General features: G+C 42.6%; 1 protein-coding gene across 3 annotated transcripts in view; it reads left to right on the top strand.

Moving 5' to 3' along the window:
* Nucleotides 1-3356: 3356 nt before the first annotated feature.
* PKIA (cAMP-dependent protein kinase inhibitor alpha) overlaps nt 3357-12477 on the top strand; it is a 43967-nt gene continuing 34846 nt past the window's right edge. Inside the window, exon 1 of one of the 3 annotated variants that reach the window (XM_055705617.1) lies at nt 3357-3476. The gene's annotated coding sequence lies outside the window, so the exon portion shown is untranslated. Of the gene's footprint in view, nt 3477-3617; nt 3840-5640; nt 5811-12477 lie in introns of those variants that run through there. The other 2 variants (XM_055705615.1, XM_055705616.1) reach the window with 2 other exon arrangements.

Raw genomic sequence — 12477 nt, 5'->3', positions numbered from 1 at the left:
TTACTTGCCAAGACTACTATGGCAATGCTAAATAAAATCAAATCCAAGATCACTCTTTCTGAAATGCTACCCCTGATTTTTCTCCAGGATGATATCTTGCCTTAAGAGGACAACTTTTTGCCATCCCTCGTATTCTTTTACTCGTACACTATACCTGCCTCACACCTATCCCTATATTCTGTACCTTATCAAATGAGTTCCATAGTAAAAGCATCCCTGAATTTCAAGGTTACATGCTACCACCAACTACCTCATGTAAATGAAATTTCCTATGTCCGTTCTCATTTCTTAAATACTGGTACTGTCTGACAATTTCCAGGAATAGGCTTACAAAATTTTCTTGAGATTTCATACCATATTTTTTCCATTACATTTAGATGGAGATTTACTCCTCTGACTTGAACACCCTCTTTTAATTTCACTGTGAAAACACTAACATCCATTTTTAGACATTCATTCATTCACCTCTACCCTTTACTACAGCCAGCAATTATCAGGAAAGCAAACTACTCCATTTGAGGGATAGAGCCTAGATTTTTTCACCCTATCCTCACTAAGAAAGACTCAACCTTCTTTATATTTTTACAAGTGATGCACTTTTTACTATTTATTATTTATTTTCACAAGCTAATCTAATTTGAATGTCGGCAAATCTCACCCCACCCTTGCTATTTCTAACCTCTAAGACACAATTTTCTCTTCATTTGTTGGTTGACAGCCTAACTCTAACATTTTGTTTGAAGTCACCCCCTTTGCACTTGTCTGGAGTTCTTCTCACTTATTAAAGAAATTTCCAAGCCTTCCCCATACTCAGCTCTTCAATTGATTTCACTAACTAGTTCCTTCCATTTCCCCGGCAGAGTACCTTTTTATGGTTGAAATGCTTAGATTTCAATCAGTTTGAATTTATATTTGCATTTATTTTAAACTATTGAATCCATGATTAATAAATTTAAGATTATATTCTCTGAGCAAAACAGGGTCTCTGAATGTTGCTAAATGATGCACACCTATATGTTTTTCTACTAAGATAAAATTCTATACGTCTCACCTGTGTCCTTCCTTTTTTTTTTTTAATTATGTATATGGAATAGTGCTAATCAAAATTCTTAGGCCAGGAGCATTTACTTCTCTTAACTCTGGAATTTAGTGCTACCAAAGAAATAATAATAATTTAATAAATTTTTTTTTAAATTTGCACTTTTTGCATAGATCAAGGATTTTCTAGCACATTAATCATTTAATGGATTGTGTTAGGAGTTGCTGAACCATGTAACCCAACAGAAGAGAGGCTGCCATGTCTCCATTTTCCTAGGTCTAGTCAGTAGCAAGTCTGAGCACATATTCGAAAAAGGCACACACACACAGTGTATGTATACACAAATATATATACACATATAAATATGCACATGGCCAACCACACAGATCAACATAGACACAAACCTTCAAGCAAACACAGATGGCATGAATGGTGTAGTCCTGTCCTCCTCTCTGGCATGCATCCCTATGACTTGAGGTGTGACTCTTGCTGCTGGCACTTACTACCCCATACACACACATGCAGTGAGAACAGGGAGTACTCTTACCGAGTAAGTCAGAAACACAGTTTAGGAAGAAGACAGAAGAGTCTGTGCTGACCAGGCACAGGGCATAGCCAGACAAGAGTACTGACCAGCAGCCTGTTTACACAGGGCTAGCCCTATTTACCTCCTCATCCCACTGTTTCTCACACTGGCTCGTTCCCATATCACCTTGATCCCTTCCCTTCCTCAACTTTTCTTCCCCCCAATAAGCCTTGTACAATCCCCAAACGCTCTTCCTATTATGCGTTCAACAACATGTCCTGTACCCTTGGGCAGTAACCCCCTCAATCTGTGAGGCGACAGACACACAGAGCTTTTTGGTTGACTGCTGGGTGTGTGGCCCCCGTCCCCTGGGAGGGGCTTCAGGGGGTCCCTTTCTCCTCTGACCTGGTTATTGGAGCTCCCCCACCTGTCCACATGCCCCTGAGCTCCTCTGTGTATGTGGAGATAAGCCTTTCATCACCTAACCTAACACACTGTAAACAGAGATTAAATACCACTGCTGAAATGCTGCCAGTGCTGTGCATCCAGGTCTGCAATGCCAATCAACAGAAGAGGTTCCAGGCAGGGAGTAAACAGGAGCAGCCCAAAATTAGTGCAACTGTAGGACTGCACAGGCAGGAATCAAATCAAAGACACTGGCACAGTTTGAAGCCTTACCATAAACACTACAAAAATAAACACAATGACTTTCCAAAAAGGAACTCAGGCTCTGAGGGTTTATATTTCATCTCAGAGACAGAAACTAAGATCCTTACCTTAACAGACATTACCCTCCCCTTTCCTGCTTTCCTCCAACACCACAGGCGACCTTCCCATCCATGCCCAGGCCACTGTAGCAGCCTTTCTCCCGTTTCAGACCCCATCACCATGGAAAATACCAAAGTTTCCAACTCGGGTCTACTCCAAAATCTTGCTCAGGCACCACTGGCCTACCCAGTCAACAGAGCAGGTGCAACACCTTGGAAACACCTCTGCTCACAGCATCTGAGTTTTCCCAGGTTGTCCAGTAGGATTTTTCTTGAACAGACACAACCCTGCCTTGCCTGTGAAATACGAAGAGCTCTGAGAGGACAACAATTTGGTGACAGGCTTTATCTATCTGATCGGGCCTGCCTGGTGTTATTTATGCAGCAGCATAGCTGTGCTCGTCCTGCACACGGGATGGGTACATGGGATTGTAAACTGTGACAGGAATCCAGCCTTCTTTATGAGCCTGTCAGTTACCCAGCGCATGCACAGCGCTCTGTGAGTAACAAAAATAGACATGCTGCCTTCTGGTGGACCTTAAAAATATCAGGACGCCCTTGGTAAGGGAAAAGTGTGTCCTGGTGACCTTGAACGCCGTGCCTTTCCCATGGTCTCCCCTCCCAGGCACAGAGCAAGAGCCACCGGCAAAGAAACTCCCCCCCCCCCCCCCAACCCTGGAACAGCTGCATTTTTCAGGGCGACATGCTGCGGAGGGCTTGCCCGCCCCGAGGCCGGGAGGGGAGGGGGAGAGCTGGGCGCCCACACACCAGCACGGAGCTTTACAGCGGATTTTCCTTCATAACAGACCCCCACCCCCGGGGGGAGGCTCTCCTCTGACTCCGGCCTTGCGGCGCTGCGGGACCCGGCCGGCCCCCCCGTTCCTCGCCGCTTAGCCCGGTACGCCCAGGTGGTGCAGGGCGGCCAGGCCTCGGTCCGGGACACCGGGACGGCGGTTGGCGCTGGCCGTACGCCACGGGCCGTTGAGCGGCAGCACCGCGCTGCCCGCTGAGGGGACTCCCGGGAGGGGAAGGCTGGCGCGGGGCGGAGCGGCCCATCACGCTGCTGCGCCCAGGGAGAGACCCCCGGCCCGCAGCCGCGCCGCCGCGGGTCTGTGCCGCCCCTCGCGGCCTCCCGGGCAGCAGGGTACGTGTAGAGCAGCGGGAGCGCCGGTCCCTGCGGCGAGAGCGGAGCGCCAGGGCCCTGCGGGGCTCGGCCGGGCGGGCGGCGGGGCCGTCCCCCCCTCCGCGGCGGGAGCGGAGTGCGGCGGCCCGGGGAGGGGGCGGGGAGGATGACTTCATGCCGCCGGAGCGCCGTGAATTTAGTAGCAGCAGCTGCCGCCGCGGCCGGCGGCGGGATGTGGGGGTGAGGTGACAGCGGGAGCCGCCGCCGGCTGAGGGAGGGGCAGCGCCGGGCATCCCGCTCCGCCGAGCCCAGGGGCTCTGGGCCGCCACAAGCAGCCGCTGCGGGAGGGAGGGAGGAAAATGCGCTGAGCCGGTCACTGGAAAGGTGAGCGGGAGCTGCCGCGGGCGTGTGCGGGGGCAGGCGGCGAGCGCTGCGGTGCTGCCCGGCTGGGGGGCCGCGATGTTGCCGCCTTCAGCCGCCCGCCCCGGCTCGCCCGGCCGCCGGGGCCGCTGCCCGCCCGCTGCGAGCGCGGGCAAGGCCGAGCTGGGGAGGCAGCCGCCGTGCTGCCTGCGCGCAGGCAGGCTCTGGAGCCGTGCTGGGGCATGTAGCTGCCTTCTCCTGCGGTTCCCTCCTAAAGCAGAAGGGCTGCCCTCCAGGAGCGCCACGGCGTTGCGTTTTATCTCATATTGCCAGGATGTGCAGTGGCTCGGCGCCAGCGCTCCGCTCAGGGCCGGGCTGCTGGCTCTGCGCCGGCTGGAGGGGTTCGCCGCCGCGGCGGGGCCGTTCGCCTGTGGCGTAGCGCAGGCCGGGCGCCAGCGCGGGAAGGAGCGCGGCGACAGGTGCGGGACCGCGCTCCCGCGGCCCTCTTGCTCCACCCGGCCCGATGTGCGTCCCTCAGGTGGCGGGGAAGACATCTTAGGGCAGACGGGTTTCGAGGAACGGAAGCAAAAAAGCATGTCGTCTCCTTCGCGTTTCTGGATTTGGAAGTCGCTTCGCAGAAAACTGAAGGGAATGTAGAAGTTGGAGGACCAGCCCTTATACCAGAATGGATTCTGTTGACTTTTTGGGGGGACTTCTGTGTCTGTGTGTTTTCCCTTTTTCCGTTTTTATCATCTAGCACAAGGTTTGGGGCAAACAAAATAGCAGCAAAGTTCAAATGCCTTTTTGTGCTAAATGAAAGAATTAGTAAGTTGCTCTTCCACCATATCACCTGTAGAAGTGGAAAAATTAGTACTTGCAGCATTGTAGCTTGGCCATTGACATTGCACATTGTTTGTGGTATGTACACAGGTCTTAACATTAGAGGAATGGTCTTTTGAAATTGAGTAGAAGGGAAGAATCTGCCTGGCCTATGTCCCTGTCTAATACGCTGGTGATGTTTGGGTCTGTTTTTCTAGAGCAGAACAAAGAAAAAGGTTGTTTTAAAGCAGGCATGTCAATACAGGAGGCTAGGGTTGGCATGCAGAGGCAGATCATTAGAACAAGCACTATTTGCGTGTAGTAATGGTTAACGGCTCTATGTGGTTTGGATTGGAAGCAAAAACTGGTTGTGCCTTTGTAAGAAAAGGATAGGGTATTAATGTGTCTTTAATGAAAAAGGAAGCAGGATATTGGAAGCTGAAGGTTATTTTATTCAGTGTCTTATTTGCTTATATGTTCGTCTTAAAGGATCCTGTTATCCCATACATTCACAGAGCAGCTCATGTAGTTGTGGGATCCCCAGTTGCGGTTGAAGCCTCTGGTCATGGTGCTAGAGCAATAGAAGTAATACTTGAGGAGGTAACTAGCAGCTGTCTGGCCTGTTGTCGTTATTTATGGGAAGATTTTTAATTCATTTATTTGCCTCAGTACTGTTGCTGGGGATACAGAAGGCAAATGATGGCTACAGAGGCAGGAAATATGTATAAAAGACAACTGAGGCTTCACAAGGCTGAAACAGAGTGAGTGGTGAATTGCAGTGTCAGGAATCAGTTCAACAGACAGATCTTTGCTCATTAACTATGAGCCTATATAAGCTTGTTCCTTTTAAGCGCTCTAGGGCACATCCTATGTATTCATTTCAAGCTAGAAAAAAAATCTCTTCTATCAAACCTGTATCTTTTCTCTACCAAAGATTTACTTTGTTCCTGTAAAACACATGGGAGTGTGAGGTAGGACATCTCTACCACTGTTTTTTCCCTCCTAGAAGAGAGCGTGACTGGATGTCTCCGCAGTTGCAACGTTGTAGTCATTTGCTGATTTCTCCTCCAATTGCCTTTGCCTGGAAAAAGAAACCATGTAGCTGACTTCAGATACTTCTCAAATTAGTCCACCCATTTTATATAAAGTAAATTTCTTCACTGAAGACTGCATCAGGTAATTGTCTCCCATTCTACTGTTGCAAATACAGGGTAGTATCAACAACTAATGTTGATGCAACGTTAGCCCAGTAAAGTTAGCTGTTTGGGCTTCCTGGCAAACCTAAATAATGTTTCAAAAGACTGTTGGTTAACAGTTTTTAAAACAAGGTAGTGGCAGGGGTAAAGGAGGAGTTGACCAAGAGCCATGCATTATCATAGATACGACTGTACCCCTGATCGGTTTGACACTGAAAACTTGAATTGCTTTTGTTTTTATCTTATCTGTCCTCCAAAGATAGATGGTATAGTCATGTAAAATGCAGGACATGTGCACGTGTCCATAGAAAAAAGTATATATCTAATTATCAGTGTGAATTTAATTCAATGGAATAACTGATGTAAATCCACTTCCTGCAGACTTCTCTCTCAGAACTCCTCTTCCTCCTGTTACAGTAACTTCCATACCTCTGCCAGGCAAAGTGTCTTTATTGTGGTTAATCTGGGGCAACAGCCCCGCTGACTGGAGGAACAGCCTAGTTGGCCAGCTGGTTGAAGCCAGACAGACTGGGTAGCAGCTGAGATTTAGTTGCCTTTTCCTCAGAGGGTCTGCTATTTTGGAACTCTTCATCTGGGTTACTACTTCAAATTTGTAAGAGCTTAATTATATTTGAGAATTCTAGACTGCAGTCAGCCTTTGAACCATCAGGTTAATTTGACCAAATTTATGAGTGGGGGCCAGATGGGTATATTTGCGTAAGGCTTGTTTCCTTAGGAGAACAAACTGGAAAACCCAGTAACCTTGAATGCACTTAAAGTTGCAGAGATTTGATTTCACTTGTGGTCCTTTCCAAGGGTTGAAACAAAACAGTTCAGTTAAATATATTTTCTATTATTATGAGAATGTTTAAAGTTGATGTTTCTAAGCGCTGGTTGAACTAGCTGAAACAACCACATTCCAGAGCAAGCATGTAATTTTTCAGTTTTGTTGTTACTAGGTTTTGAGTTGGAGTGTTTTCCCTAAATTAAGAATTCCTTAAAGGAAGGCTTGAGCAGGGTGTGAGTGGATAGATATTATACAGTGAACTTAAAACTATGTACTTCAGCATGTGCAAACAATCAAGAGTATTTTAGCAGTAGTGACACCATTTTTTCCTTCTGAAGAGCAAGTGTATTGACACTTTCCAAATGCATGGCCTTTATGTGCAGTAGCTAATATTTCTAGGTAAGAAAATTTCTGAGAAATAAATGCCAGGCATAAACTTAAATTTCGGCTCCTACTATCAAATGGATTTCATGTTGGACTCTTTCGTTATTGTCACTAGAAGATCTTTGTGTGAGTGGCCAGTCAACTGCAAAGGTAGCAATTGTTAAGGAGAACTAAGGGTTTTATCCATTTATAATGTATTAGTGGTGAGAACAAGACAGGCATTGAGTATCTTTTTATCTTGAATTCAATCTAATCAAGTAAGTCAGCACTACAACCAAAGTAATGAGCCCCTGAGTTGAATACCTGAAGTCTGGAGATAGAAGGGCAGAGTTCAAGTATGCTTCCTGCAAAAGCAAGCTGATTTAAGCCCTCCTCTTGAAGAGGACTGCATGTGACAGCAACACAAGCATGAACCCATTTATATGTATTAGTTTCATGATGCATTGAGAGACTAGTTTCAAGACAGTCATCATATTGTATATTCTTACAAAATGACTGTATTAAAACATGATAAAAGAAAGGATCTGATTCTTCAAGAACTGTAAGCTAATAGTATATTTCCCTGTCTTTAAATATGAACATATCAAAGGAGAAAGTAACACAAAATGGACCGTCTCATAGGAGAATTGCTGCAACTATCCCACCGAAGTGACAGATCAAATAATTCCATTTTTTTTCCTTTAATTTTTATGGTAGAACCAATAAGATATGATAGTGGGTTTTGTCCTCCCTAACATACTGATGGTACGCTGCATTTCTGCATTGCTGCAGTGGTAAAATAATTCCAGGGTATCTCTGCCCTTCTTCCCTGGGTGAACCAATCACAAAGCGTGAACTCCGCAGAAGAGCTGTAGTGGAAGAATTTCCAGTCAGCCAGGGTGTAGTTCTCTCTAGTATAATATGTTTTGTTTTCTGACCTTTATTAAAATTTTAAAATTGGCTACTTTGCCCATGAGTCCTGTAAAGCCAAAGAACAGCAATTTAACCTGCCTTGTGTTCAGAAGTACTTTAAAGCGACTGGTAGGTCTTTGCACAGTTATGCATCCCTTTATGCACTCATGTCCCAGTGATTCATCAGATGTGATAGGCAAATAGGTCTAATTCCAACATGCAATTTTTGTTTCGCTGACTACTTTTTTTGTCACATCTTTGTTCTAGCAACTATTCCAAAGGTATATCAAAGTTATATTGGCAGCTGTTAACTAGCCTGTAAAATGTGCTGCAGCTTTAATGAGATCATATACATCTTAATATATCTATATAATTATATATATTATATAATATATATATATTTGCTAACTATTCACTCATTTGCCTTCTACCTCCTACAGAATTTCCACTTACACATATGGTGAGCACATAACTGTGGTGAAACGATCTCACCACCTGTTGTTTTAAAATAGCACAGATGCTTATTAATGGTCCTTCCATGATACTGTTTATAGTACATGTTAAACCTCACTGAAAATACTGTGGATCATATTGGTAAGGGATATTATTACTCCAGGAACAGCCTTAAATTGGTTCTTGTTGAGCATCTCTACTTGTTGATTGTTTGTAGATAGGAGAGAGGTAAACTTCATAGGAGAGTCAAAGCTATGATGCTTAGTGAGAAAGCTGTCAGTGAATCCTGTATAAGGTGTTCCGTGAAAATGGCTGCTGCTGTTTGGATAGCTGATCAACCTGAAGAACCTGAAAAAGTATGAGTGCATAGATTCTTTACACTCAGAAGTCTTGAGCTCAGTTGATGTGAACTCCTTGAGGCCAAGGCTCAAAAGCAGTTTTCTCACACTTCAAAGCAAGGGAAAGTAAATAATAGCAGAAATTGAACCTTGATCAAGTGTGCCTCCTAGTACTTTTCTTTTTTTTTTTTTTTTAATGGAAAACTCAGTTTTAAAATGACTAAACTAAATTTAAGTAAACAAATGTTCTATTAGTTACTGGGGGTTTTTGTCCAATTTAAAGAGTGATTTGGATTCTCAGCTTTGCTTTCGAAGGATTTCTAGAGTTCTGCCTAATATTTCTGGACTGTAACTCTGGATTTGTCTTCAAGTTATTTTTGGTTTTTTTGTCTACCCTGGTCAAAGTAGAAATTAAAAATGTATTTCTACTTTGAAATAGTCTGTCCACAAGTGGACCAAGAAAAACAAAGACAAATTATTGATGTTAAGTGGCAGTTCACTATCATTGTCACTTCACTGACATGTAAATTTAAAAGGGCAATCAGGATAAACAGAGTCCACTACTTCTAAACTTCCCAAGTGCTTCCATGAAGCTGAGAAAGTTCTTGATATCTGCCTGTTGCTATTGAATTCTAAGAAAACACTATTATACACTGCAAAAAATACATAACAAAAAAAGGAATGAAAGATGTGTCTTATTTAAGTTTTTAAGTTTAGCAAAAGCTCTTAGGAGCATTTTTTTGTGATTTTTTTTTTTTTAATGAAATACGTGTAGAGACTTTATAATTTTTTCCTGTGGTCCATGGAAAGTGTCATTGGTCAGTTTTGTTTAGTGTAGCTAGTAAGTTAAAAAAGTAGTTGCTTGCACTGGAATGATGACTGTCAGATGCCTATTAAAACTGTACAGAATGGACAAAACCCTCTTATTCAGAAAAGATATGTGGCATATTACAGATGTAGCCTGTAAGAATATAATCTGCTATTAAAATAAAACCACTGGTGAAATTCCAGTAAAGGAAGCTTAGAGAAATAATGCATAAATTAAATGGAGTCATCATCTGTTAATAGAGTCTCCCAGTGTTTGGTGCTCTGCATTGCTTAGGAGTTCCCTGAGCATAATGTTTGCGCAATTATGTTTAATTGCAGGGGGCATTGTGTCCTCACTGAATGTGTTCGGTTGATCTTATTTATATTCTCAGCCTCCACTGTACCTTTGGCAGTTATATGATTCAGTGTATGTGGAGCACATGTCTCTTTGTTTTGCCTTAAAATTTGTTGCCTAATGATTTAATTGGGCACCCTTTTAATTGTCATCATGTGAGAAATCTTAAACAACTGTTTCCTTTTCAGTTTCTCACAGGTCATGATTTCACATATGTATCACATTCTCTTTTTCTTCAACAACAGAGTTGTCTTGGTCTACTTACTCTTTCTGTATATATAGACTCTGTTCCATGTCTAATCCATTCTTTGCCACTTTTTTATATACTTCCTACAAATTTTTCTGATGTGCAATGGTCAGAACTTAGGAACTCGGTTTAGTAGTATTATGATTTCTATTTCTCTTCCATTAGTTTCCCAGGTTTCTTACTATGCATGTTTTTTCCAGTTACTAATTACATGTTTCATTTGGGCTGATCTGTTGTGTCCCTGTAAGGTTAATTTTCATTGTAGGATCAGTACAATAATGTGTTTGTATGACTGGAATGAACTGGTGTCATTAGCAGGAGACATAAATGTTGATAGCTGGGTATAAAAAAAATGTGTAATTTAAATAGAAGAAAGACCAAACTATAGTATGTAGCTTTATAGATCAAGAGGGATTCAGTCATAAACCCTTCCTTTGTTTTGTGTTACTCTTGTTTTAAAATAATGGGATGATGGCAGCTTTACTGACTTGGGCTAGTGTTTGTGAGTTCAGACATGGCAAGTAGAAAATAAAAGAGAATAGGATTTGTTAATGTATATAAGAATTGGAGCATGTGAAAAAATTTCAGACTCTAAAAGGCAGGCATAATGTGAAACACTTTGTTTTGTTGGGTATTTTTTCTAATAGAAACAACAAAACAAACAAAAACCTCAACCCGAAAAACAGACTGCTGCATTTTGAGTAACTGTTACTTGTAAGGTCTCATGGGGTCAAATCGTGATAAGAGATGTGAGTGGAGCATGCATGAATATAGAAGCTGTGTGACTTGAGAAAGAGGCATAGTTTATCAAAATTGATTACAGCATGCCTTAAAAGCCTAAGGAAACCACAGCTTTTTGTCAGTGAAGTAAGCCCATTTTATCATATATTTGTTTATGTACAGGCTGCTAATGTTTATGTTCAGTTCTTAGAAAAACCTTTCCAAGCAAAATATTTATCCTGAGTGGGGGGTCCTCTAAGTTATCCTGAATAGCTAGAGGTGTTGTTGAACACCGTTTTAGTTTTTCTTTTTCTTTTTTTTTTTTTTTAATGTTTATTTGCCTACAGGGAGTTCAGGTGTTTATCTGTTGAATAGCAAAGGTAGTAAAGAATTGTATAATAGCACTGTCATTCACTCTTGAATGACAATGTGCAAAAATAATGCCACCACTGCTGCGTGTCCTTTTAGAGTGTAATTTTTGTAACTATACCTAATGTGGTACTACTAGGACCTGACTGGGGCAATGACAATGTTCTCTTTAATTTTACAAAAGCAAACCCACTCATAAATGGTGAAAAACAGATGCAAAGCCTTCACCCGTCCCCAACACACACACAAAGCATCTCCAGAACAAATGAAGTCTGCATGGGTATTTATAGAATATGAACATGATAACCACGCACTCAAAGGAACACAGATACTGTATAAAAAATTTAAGCATGTCACATCACTTCCTCACTGATACTTCGGTATTCATTATATGTTCGTGTAACAATAGATTTTTAATACATAGAAAGCTAATCATGAGGAATGATTTCATTAGCACATAAGGAAGGAATTGCATGAGAGTATTTTGCATGGTATGATACATTACCTAATTGTCACTCTAGAAAAAGATACTTTTCAATTGTACACTCTGCACATTTATACAATTGCCGTACAGCCCAAAGAGCAAGAAGCAGCATTTCTGTTACCCTCTTTTTCTCAGATACTGGGGAAATTTATTATTTACGTAGCACCTTCCATCATGGAAGACCTCAAAACACTTTAAAGCACTTCCATATTCATTGACAACATTTGCAAGTAAGGATGAAAGCTGTTATTTTTGTGTAGCTGATAAGACTGCAGATAAGGGAGTTACTTGTTTATGCTAATCTCTAGAAAAAGTTACTGGTTTCTGATCACTGCTGCAGCACACTGAACCATGCTGTTCCCTTCCAAGCAGAAAATTCCATTTCCTGTCACTTTTGTGCCTCATAGAAGCAATTTTTGAAGGCTGTTCATCCGTTACAGACTGCAGCCCTGCTTCTTAAGCAGTGTTTCTAGTGGGACAACACACTGTGCTGTAAGTCCACTCTTTGTTAGCATTTCTGTTCTTCCATCCTCCTCTAGCCATCTTGGTCTAATTAAGCCATGCATTTTGCAAGTTTTGCAAGTGTATTTTTTTTTTTTTACTGAATTTTGTCGGTTTATAGTTTGATGTCTCTTGGTAGCACAGTATTTTATAAATATGTGTTCTTAAATACTGTCATATGTTTATTTGTAGACTTAACAGGTTGCATACCTTAAACAAATGCATGTGACTTCTTAAGCAAAGTACAAGTCAGAATCTAGAAAGAAAATTTTAGCACTGTTCAGGGTTCAGCATCCACATGACAGTCTGTC

Source organism: Falco cherrug, chromosome 3 (assembly GCF_023634085.1).
Source record: "Falco cherrug isolate bFalChe1 chromosome 3, bFalChe1.pri, whole genome shotgun sequence".
In the NCBI taxonomy this organism is placed as follows: Eukaryota; Metazoa; Chordata; class Aves; order Falconiformes; family Falconidae; genus Falco; species Falco cherrug.
Note: the sequence above shows the minus strand (reverse complement) of the source record. Positions and strands in the feature narration are given on the sequence as shown.